The sequence below is a fragment of the Xenopus tropicalis genome, chromosome 4 (assembly GCF_000004195.4).
Source record: "Xenopus tropicalis strain Nigerian chromosome 4, UCB_Xtro_10.0, whole genome shotgun sequence".
Taxonomy (NCBI): domain Eukaryota; kingdom Metazoa; phylum Chordata; class Amphibia; order Anura; family Pipidae; genus Xenopus; species Xenopus tropicalis.
The window spans coordinates 84,468,721-84,477,438 of NC_030680.2; the positions used below are offsets into that span (position 1 = coordinate 84,468,721).

General features: G+C 40.8%; 1 long non-coding RNA gene and 1 other non-coding gene across 3 annotated transcripts; both read left to right on the plus strand.

Annotated features, from left to right (window-relative positions):
- Window positions 1-3,535: 3,535 nt before the first annotated feature.
- On the plus strand, window positions 3,536-8,396 carry LOC116410418. 2 transcript variants are annotated; one of them, XR_004222382.1, is made up of 3 exons: window positions 3,536-4,370; window positions 6,170-6,267; window positions 7,401-8,396. It is a non-coding gene; the product is annotated as an uncharacterized LOC116410418 (long non-coding RNA). The 2 variants fall into 2 exon arrangements; XR_004222381.1 differs by lacking the exon at window positions 3,536-4,370 and having other exon boundaries at window positions 5,630-6,267.
- On the plus strand, window positions 7,754-7,836 carry mir101a-2 (microRNA mir-101a-2). Its single transcript, NR_049647.1, has one exon. It is a non-coding gene; the product is annotated as a microRNA mir-101a-2 (primary transcript).
- Window positions 8,397-8,718: the final 322 nt, after the last annotated feature.

Sequence of the window (8,718 nt, forward strand, 5' to 3'; positions counted from 1 at the left end):
CAGTACACTAGTTAAAAATATATAAAAGATATATTTCTAGTGAAGAATGAGAACAAAAATCAAGTTTGTGCACAAAAATATATTATTATATTACAAACTTCATCCTGTAAATTTTAACAAGCATTCTATCTCACAAATGTATAGCATCCATACAACAAAACCGGTTATGTGTAAAGTTACTTACAGAATAAATTATGTAAAACAAAACTTCAACAAAATATATAATGGTTTAAAGGGACAGTAACACCAAAAAATGAAAGTGTATACAAGTAATTACTATATAATATAATGCTGCCCTGTACTGGTACAACTGGTGTGTTTTCCTTAGAAAGACTACTATAGTTTATATAATAAAGCTTCTGTGTAGCCACGGGGGCAGCCATTTACAGGAGAAAAGGCACAGGTTACTTAGCAGATAACAGATAAAACCCCATTATATTCTACAAAGCTTATCTGTTATCTGCTATGTGCCTTTTCTCCTTTCTCCCAGCTTCAATAGCTGCCCCCTGTTGACATAGCAGCTCATTTATATAAACTATGGTAGCATTTCTGTTGCAAACTTACCAGTTTTACCAGCGCAGGACTGTACATTATATTTGTATTACTTTAAAACACTTTCAGTTTTTGGTGTTGCTGTTCCTTTAACTGAATAGCATATTCCAGCTAGATTTTCATGAAAAAATACATGCTTGTGACACCCTATTATACCAAACATTGCCCATGATCCACCCAAACACCACCCACTCCCCCCATTAGGGATGCCTTTTTGCAACCTGCAGATTGCATTTTTGCATCTCATTGGGTCCTTATGGCAGCCCTGCTGCAGCCATATGTATTTCAATCAGTGAAGGTAATCCTGCTGTCCAGGGTTAAAGATTCAGCTCTCTATTTCAGTGTACCATACCTCCCAACTGTCCCGCTTTACGCGGGACAGTCCCGATTTTGCTACCCCGTCCCACAGTCCCGGAGAGACACGGATCTGTCCCGCTTTTAAAGGACTCCGCTCCTGTGACATCACAAGCACGGCTCTCCTTAGCGCCGCAGCTTCTGCGCTGCTCAGTTCAGTTCTAACATAAAGGCCTTCACAGTGCAGAAGCTGCGGCGCTAACGATAGCGGTGTGTGTGACGTCACGAGGAGGAGAAGAAGAGCCCTGGGGCGCAGCTGGATGGTGGTAGGAGCAGGGGGAGCTGCAGAAAGCAGGGGGATCCTGGGGAAGACACTGGAGGAAGGTAAGGGGCAGCTGGAGGACCCTGGGAGGCAGCTGGAGGAAGGTAAGGGGCAGCTGAAGGATGTTGGGGAGGGCGCTGGGGGAGCTGGAGGATGTTGGGGAGGACGCTGGGGGGAGCTGAAGGATGTTGGGGAGGATGCTGAGGGAGCTGGAGGATGTTGGGGAGGATGCTGGAGGATGTTGGGGAGGACGCTGGGGGAGCTGGAGGATGTTGGGGAGGACGCTGGGGGAGCTGGAGGATGTTGGGGAGGACACTGGGGGGAGCTGAAGGATGTTGGGGGGAGCTGAACGATGTTGGGGAGGACGCTGGGAGGAGCTGGAGGAAGGGAAGGGGCAGCTGAAGGATGTTGGGGAGGACGCTGGGGGGAGCTGGAGGATGTTGGGTGGATGCTGGGGGAAGCTGAAGGATGTTGGGGAGGACACTGGGGGGAGCTGAAGGATGTTGGGGAGGACACTGGGGGGAGCTGGAGGATGTTGGGGAGGATGCTGGGGGGAGCTGGAGGATGTTGGGGAGGACGCTGGGGGAAGCTGAAGCAATGCAATTGTTGGCCCTAACAATCAGGCCATCTGTCAGGGTCTGAGGAGACTTATGCATACATAGGGGGAGGCTGCATTGCAGCGTATGCAGACTTGGTGCATGCATAGTGCAAAACTGTTCTACCCACTTTTATTCTACGAATGCACCAAGTCACAAGTGGTGCAGTGGGTGCCTGGTTAGGTAGGAGGATATAGTGGCAACAATGTCTGCTAAAACCTAGCCTGGCCCGATGTATTTTTCGCAGAAGAGGAGTAAATGACTAGCGAGGGGGCACATATCAAATTGGCACTTCCCTGGTGACACTTTTTTTAGTCCTTTAAATAAATAATTCCCTAAAGAGCCATTTTGGAACTTACAGTCTGAACAGTATTCAAATATCTCTAAAACAAGATAATACGCTGCTATCCTTTTTTCTTTTAATAATATTTCCCAAGGCTCCCTTTCAGCAATCTAGGCTTGATCAAAGGATTTTACTGTTGTGCCCATATACAAGTCTGAATAAGCCACAAGAGAGCACAGCACAGCAATTAATCAACAGCTCAGTCAGGTGAAATTATTGCCAATGGCAACTTTCCAACTTTTAGCCAAAACTAATTGCTGATTGGTTGTTTCTGGCAAGTGCAATTTCGGAATATTGCATGTTATTATGTGAGCCCTGTATCGAGGTCTGCTGCCATCTTGGGAATCTGTCAGTATAGGGTGACCAGATCACTTGAAAATCAGGGACACGTGTAATAAATATGTGTTGCAGGGCAGCGCTAATTGCATTCAAAATAAATTGCAACCAGTTCAACCCTGCTAGGTGGATTTTTCAGAAGTGTCCCAGAATTTTTAAGGTATCTGGTAACCCTAAAGTAAAACCCTAAATCAGACAGTTTGAACCTACAACTGTTGACCTACAACTGTGTTCAGCTGTGGTATTTATAACTATAGGAACATATTTATTAATGGGTACAATTTACAAGTGCGATGTCACCCTTTAATAAATATGCCCCTAAACCCCATAAAAGTTAAAAAAAATAAAAAAAAAAGGGACATTTCCCTGTGGTGGAATGTGATAAATATACCCCCTTTGTGTTTGCACTACTTTCCACACACACGTACATATAAAAAAATAGCTAAAACGTGTTTATATGAATGCTCCAGCAGGAGGAGACTGGACTCTGACTAGACATAACGTTTCACAAAAGGATAAATAACATCTCTCAAGTGGTTGAAAATAAGCTGTGAAATAGCAGCTATTATTATAAGGTGTGAAAAAGAACCGATGTGTCAGTCAGGAAAACAATCACTCTTTAGTTAACTAGCTCATGCCTGCTGCTTGATAATCCAGCTGTATGACGAGACCAGTAAATCAGTGCGCAGGAGAACACTGACAATAGGAAGCCTTGCAACAGAGGGAAATATATGAAAGAATGAAAATGTCTAGCCTCCAGCAGGTTGCTCAGGTCTGGGACAGGCTGCTTACTCTCCAACATTCAGCGCAATCACCGTCAAGGTTAGCATGCAATGTAGGAGGGAAGAGCCACCCCACGGCCCACACTGGGTTCCAGCACAAACTGACAAGCGTCTCATGTGCCTTTTGTTTTTCTCCTGCTGGTCATGAGACCCGGAAGTTTTTTTTTTCTATTTCTATCACATGGCAGAGAGATTTAATAAAAACAGAAAAATGGCGACAGTCACGTTGCTTGTGTTGCTGCGTCACTAGATGGTCGGAGAGGGCAGATGTGCGGTAAGAAATGGGGCGATGCTGGCAGGTAGTGGGGGAAAGGGTACAGTGGGGGATACGGGGTTTATGGGGCCAGTAGGAATTGCACAGTGTGGTACGGCAGCAGCCTAGGGTAAAGCTGGGAAGGGTTTTGTGCTACTGAGAAATAACACACACACACATATATATATATGTCATTCATATGACAGGCAGGCATTCAAGCATTAGCAAATAAGCACTAAGGTGTGATTTGGGAAAGAAAGAGTGTGTTTCTTACAGGTTTAGGTGAAGGGCGTGCCTTCTCTTCACTTTTTGCTACTTTCATGAGGCAGCTGCTTTATACTGATGTATGCCTGTATGTAGTTCTCCCCAACTAGAGATGTTGCTGTCCAATATAATAACACCCAAAAGCAGTTATTAAACATACCTAATTTGTAGCTATATAGGTTTTAGCAAACCATAATGATTTTGTACTACCTAAAGGTATATGTCAGTATTACTAAACCACTAATGCTTGACAAGAATCCCTCAAGCTGCTGCTTAACTACAGTTCCCAGCACCCAGTCAGTTTTTGAGTTTATTCTGTCCACAGATTGGACAGAATGTTATTCATTCCCCATTAATATTTTTTTTTAGTGATCTCTGTTCAGTTCTCCAGCAGCCACACCTATGTGTCCATAATGTTTTCCCAAGGAGCAGTTCCTTGGTAGCAAAGTGGTTAATTCTGGCGTTCATCCCCCTTCCTGCCCTCCAATTGTAAATATAGCTAAAAGTTGTTTACATGAAAGATCCAGCAGGAGGAGCCTGGGAGGCTGGACTGCGACTAGACACAGAATGCTGCTGCTACAGTAACAATCCTGACTAGGAGGAGCTTACAGAGGTCCCTACTCCATGGGTATGTAGCTGAAAGACACACGCTCATGTTATTGTTATTGCCATGCCTTGCAGGGCTGTCATGCCAGAGATCCTATGGCTCTCTTTGTTCCACATTATTTCTCTGAGTAGTCCCTAAATATTTTTTTACAAGAGATTAATCATTCCACTACTAAACTAGATTGTGGTATTGAATTTTAACCTAGAAATTTGCATGCTGTTATTAAACTACAGTTCCCAGCATTCTTTGACAGCCAAAAGCTGGGGCAGTTGGAGGGCCACATATATCAGTTCCATGGAGCATTTCCTTAAATTTGCCTCCTTGATAAAAAGCTAATAATGACCCAAATAGCCCATTATGCCCAGTATGGCTATCTCTGGATTCTGGCAAATGCCAAAGGGGCTGCTGTAAGATGCCATAGACAGTCGGTATTTAGAGGGGGTCTATTTGGGCCTCTGTGCACTTGAAATGATAGGGCCTATTTTGAATCTCAGTCCAGGCCTGCAGCCAATTGCAGCAGAATCTACCATCATCAAGTGATGACTTGTCAGCTTGCAGACAGGAAATAACACTGAATCTTTAATTAAGAAATTAGCTCTGTTAACAAATCTAATTTGGTATTGGAGGCATTGAGAGGGGTTTGTCTGTTAATTAAGTGTATTAAGGTGTGGCTTATAAATAGCGAATGTATATCGGGAATAAAATTTGTTGCCCTTACTTGCCTCCTTTTGCACGTATGCACATTTATACGTATTCTTTCTGTGGACAAAATTATCCAGACACTCCTTGTAAAATGACATGTCCTTGGTTGCAGTACTCACTGGCAAGTTCCAAGCTGTCTTTGACAGCAAACTCAGCAAATCTCTGGGTGAGCAGCCACACACAAGTTTAGCATCACCATATTTAATACCAAGTGTTGGCTAAAGTGGTGTTAAAGGAACAGTAACACCAAAAAATGAAAGTGTATAAAAGTAATTACAATATAATGTACTGTTGCCCTGCATTGCTACAACTGGTGTGTTTGCCTCAGAAAGACTACTATAGTTTATATAAGTTAGCTGCTGTGTAGCCATGGGGGCAGCCATTCCAAGGAGAAAAGGCACAGGTTATCTGTTAGCAGATAACAGATAAACCCCCATTATATGGGACTTATCTACTAGTTATCTGCTATGTGCCTTTTCTCCTTTTTCCAGCTTAAATGGCTGTCCCCATGGCTACACAGCAGCTTATTTATATTGTAGCTTTTCTGTAGCAAAAACACCAGTTTTTTGCAGAGCAACAGCACATTATATTTGAATTACTTTAAAACACTTTAATTTTTTGATGTTACTGTTCCTTTAAAGGAGACCTCTGTTGGAGCAGTGGCAACACATCCTATGTGCCATCTAATGGACCTGTTTTTTCAGGGCATTCTTGCAGCATGGACCTGAAAAAAGGTGGGGCTCTATGTGAAAGTGGACAGAGTTTGGGCAAATTAATGTAAAGATTAAAAGTGATGAATTGCTCTTTATCGTCTGGCATTGTGACAGAGTATTCTGAATTTCAGGTAGGTCAGGAGAATACTACCTAAATGTTTTAGGCCAATTGTACAGTTTGGTGGGGTGTGCAATAATAACCTGAAAAGGTTTTATTTGGTGTTGGCTAGGGTCAGGTAGTAGTATAGTACAATTAATTTGTTGACTTTCTTACTACTTTGTCCTAACGGTTTTTGGAAGGTACTTTAAGCAGGATAATGCTCCTATGCACAGAGAACTGGTTTGCTGAGATAGAAAAGGAATAACTTCAAAGGGGAAAACCAAAATCTCGTTTAACTACCCCAGGATCTGGAATGAGATGGACAAGAAAATGTGCCGATCCTTTTGGTAATGGTGTCCGTGGGAGATGAAGCAGCCATATGCTTTCCTCGTTGTCTGTACAGGTATGGGATCCCTTATATGGAAAATTATTGCCCAGAGAACTCCAAAATATGGAAAGGCTATCTTCCGTAGAGTCCATTTTAAGTAAATCAAGCAAATCAAATTAAGCACTCAAACTTTTAAAAATGATTTTCTTTTTCCCCTATAATAATAAAATGATACCTTGTACTTGTATCCTAACTAAGCTGCACAAATCCATATTTGTGGCAAAACAAACCTATTAGGTTTATTTAATGTTTAAATGATTTTTAACAGACCTTAGATATGAATATCCTAATAGAAAGATCCCTTATCTGGAAAAAATATTTAAGGAGACATTGTGTGAAAAACAATATTGTGCCAATGAATTGTACTCATTTAAATATAGAAGGAATGTTTAAACCATAGTGTTTCAGGCTGATTTATTGAAAATTTGTCCAAAAACCCCACTAGTCCCAATGTTTCCAAGCCTGTCTGGACCCATGTGTGGGCTATGCAATGAGGCCTCCCCACCCCCTTCAGGAGCAAATTCTTTTTACTACTTGCCAAATATTGATTTTGTCTGTAAGAAATAATATGTGGAATTTACTACATTTTTCAAGAGTCTCTCTTGATGGCCACCCTGTGGATGCTCTCCCACCTATTCACAGCCACAAGTTAGGGTGGGACGCCAGGAGGTTGCAGCTCCAGTCTGAATAGCAAAGTTAGCTAGCAGTTAGCAAAGAAACACCACAAAGTGCAGTGTGTGTATGACAACACACATAGTGAATGAATGTATGGAAGCTGCTTGTTACTAGCAGTGACAGGTGGATTTTAGGTTTAAAAAAAAGCACATAAAAAATAAGATATTATTGCTAAGGAATAGTTTTTTTTTCATACCAATAAATAACAGGGTTGAATCACAGCACTGGAAATAGCCAAATTTATAAAAAGCAGGAAATATGCAATCAGTAATGTGAACAAATGAGCGTAAACCATTTTTTTCCATCCCTACTTTTTATGAATGCATTTAAATATTTATATCAATTGTCACCCTCCCACCAGTGAATGGGAGTGGGGTTTTGTTGTCCTTTAAGTATATTTAGGAGTCATAGATTATTACTTTTGTGTGAAACAGAATGCTACCTTTAAGTCTGTATTGCAATCTTTCTTTCAGGTCTGGTTATTACAGAGCATGCAAGGCATTGTGGAAGTTGGAGCCCTGGCTGGAGGGTAGTTGACTACTGCAACTTGATATATGTAGTCAGAGCCAGTTGTGCAGATAATAAAAAGGGCAGACAGACACTTCAGTGGTAATTACATTTACAAATGATTTAAAAATCATCAAAATCTGTAATTAATATATATTGGTAAGTTCAGAATTACATCCACTTTCATTATGGAAAATCTTGCAACCGGTGTTCCACAGCTATAACAGCATGTTTGAAGAGATTGCAGAAGATATGTTATCATTCAGATCTTTTTGCTTTTGTATATGTAATAGTAATTTACAGGGCCATTGTGACTGACAGGCTGCCCTGGCTCAGTTATCACAGTGCTGATGCTGTCTACTCTAAAGGTACAGTACTGTGATAACTGAAGGATGGTAGCCATCTTAACTTCAGCTTTTCACCAGAAGACTGTAATGGAATGTTTTTAAGTCAAAATAAAAATGTCTAATTAAATCATAACAAAGAAGTGCCAGAATGTGCATAGAGTTTGTGGATTTCCTCACTGCTCTTGGAAACCACCTGCCCCAGTAAACGAACTTTGATGTTGATTACTTGTAATTAGCTGGTCCTTGTTCATCTTTATGTTATTTAGGTAAAGTAATATCAGAATGTCTACTTGTACATGGGCTTTTGGGAAAGGTTACATATTCTCTGCTAATAATTAAATTATGCAAAATAATAATCTTCTAAATATTTGGATTTATACGTCTGTTGAGAGGCATTCAACAATATAATACAAAATGCTTTACACAGATCCTGCTAGGAGAAAGTTGCTGGTGTTTTATCAGAATACTGATTCTCCTCATAATATAAAAGTTTTAAAGTAAACGTGGTTGAAGTCCTCTTATAAGCACGTTTGAATTTTGATAGAACTGGCCTTTAAAGGGGACCTTTCAAGCAGGCATAAAAAGCTGTATAATAAAAGTCCTTTTCAAATTAAACATGAAACCCACTTTTTTTTGTTATTGAAATATACATACCTGTTATAAACGTATTTATAAATTTCAGCTGTCATGCAGACTTTGCTAGGCATTTACTTTCACTTTCCATTCTGCACTTCCTAGATGTCACTACATATTTACTAATTCTGTAATATTCTTATGTATGGGATGATAGAACTTAAAATGCTGAAATGTGTGTTGGTATAAGCAGGGCAAAACCAAGGGGATACGATACATAAGGAGAAAGGCAAAAATTAAAATTACATGGCTGAATCTAAATTGCACAATATTCTAGAAAGGCTTTGGCATTGTAAATTTACAG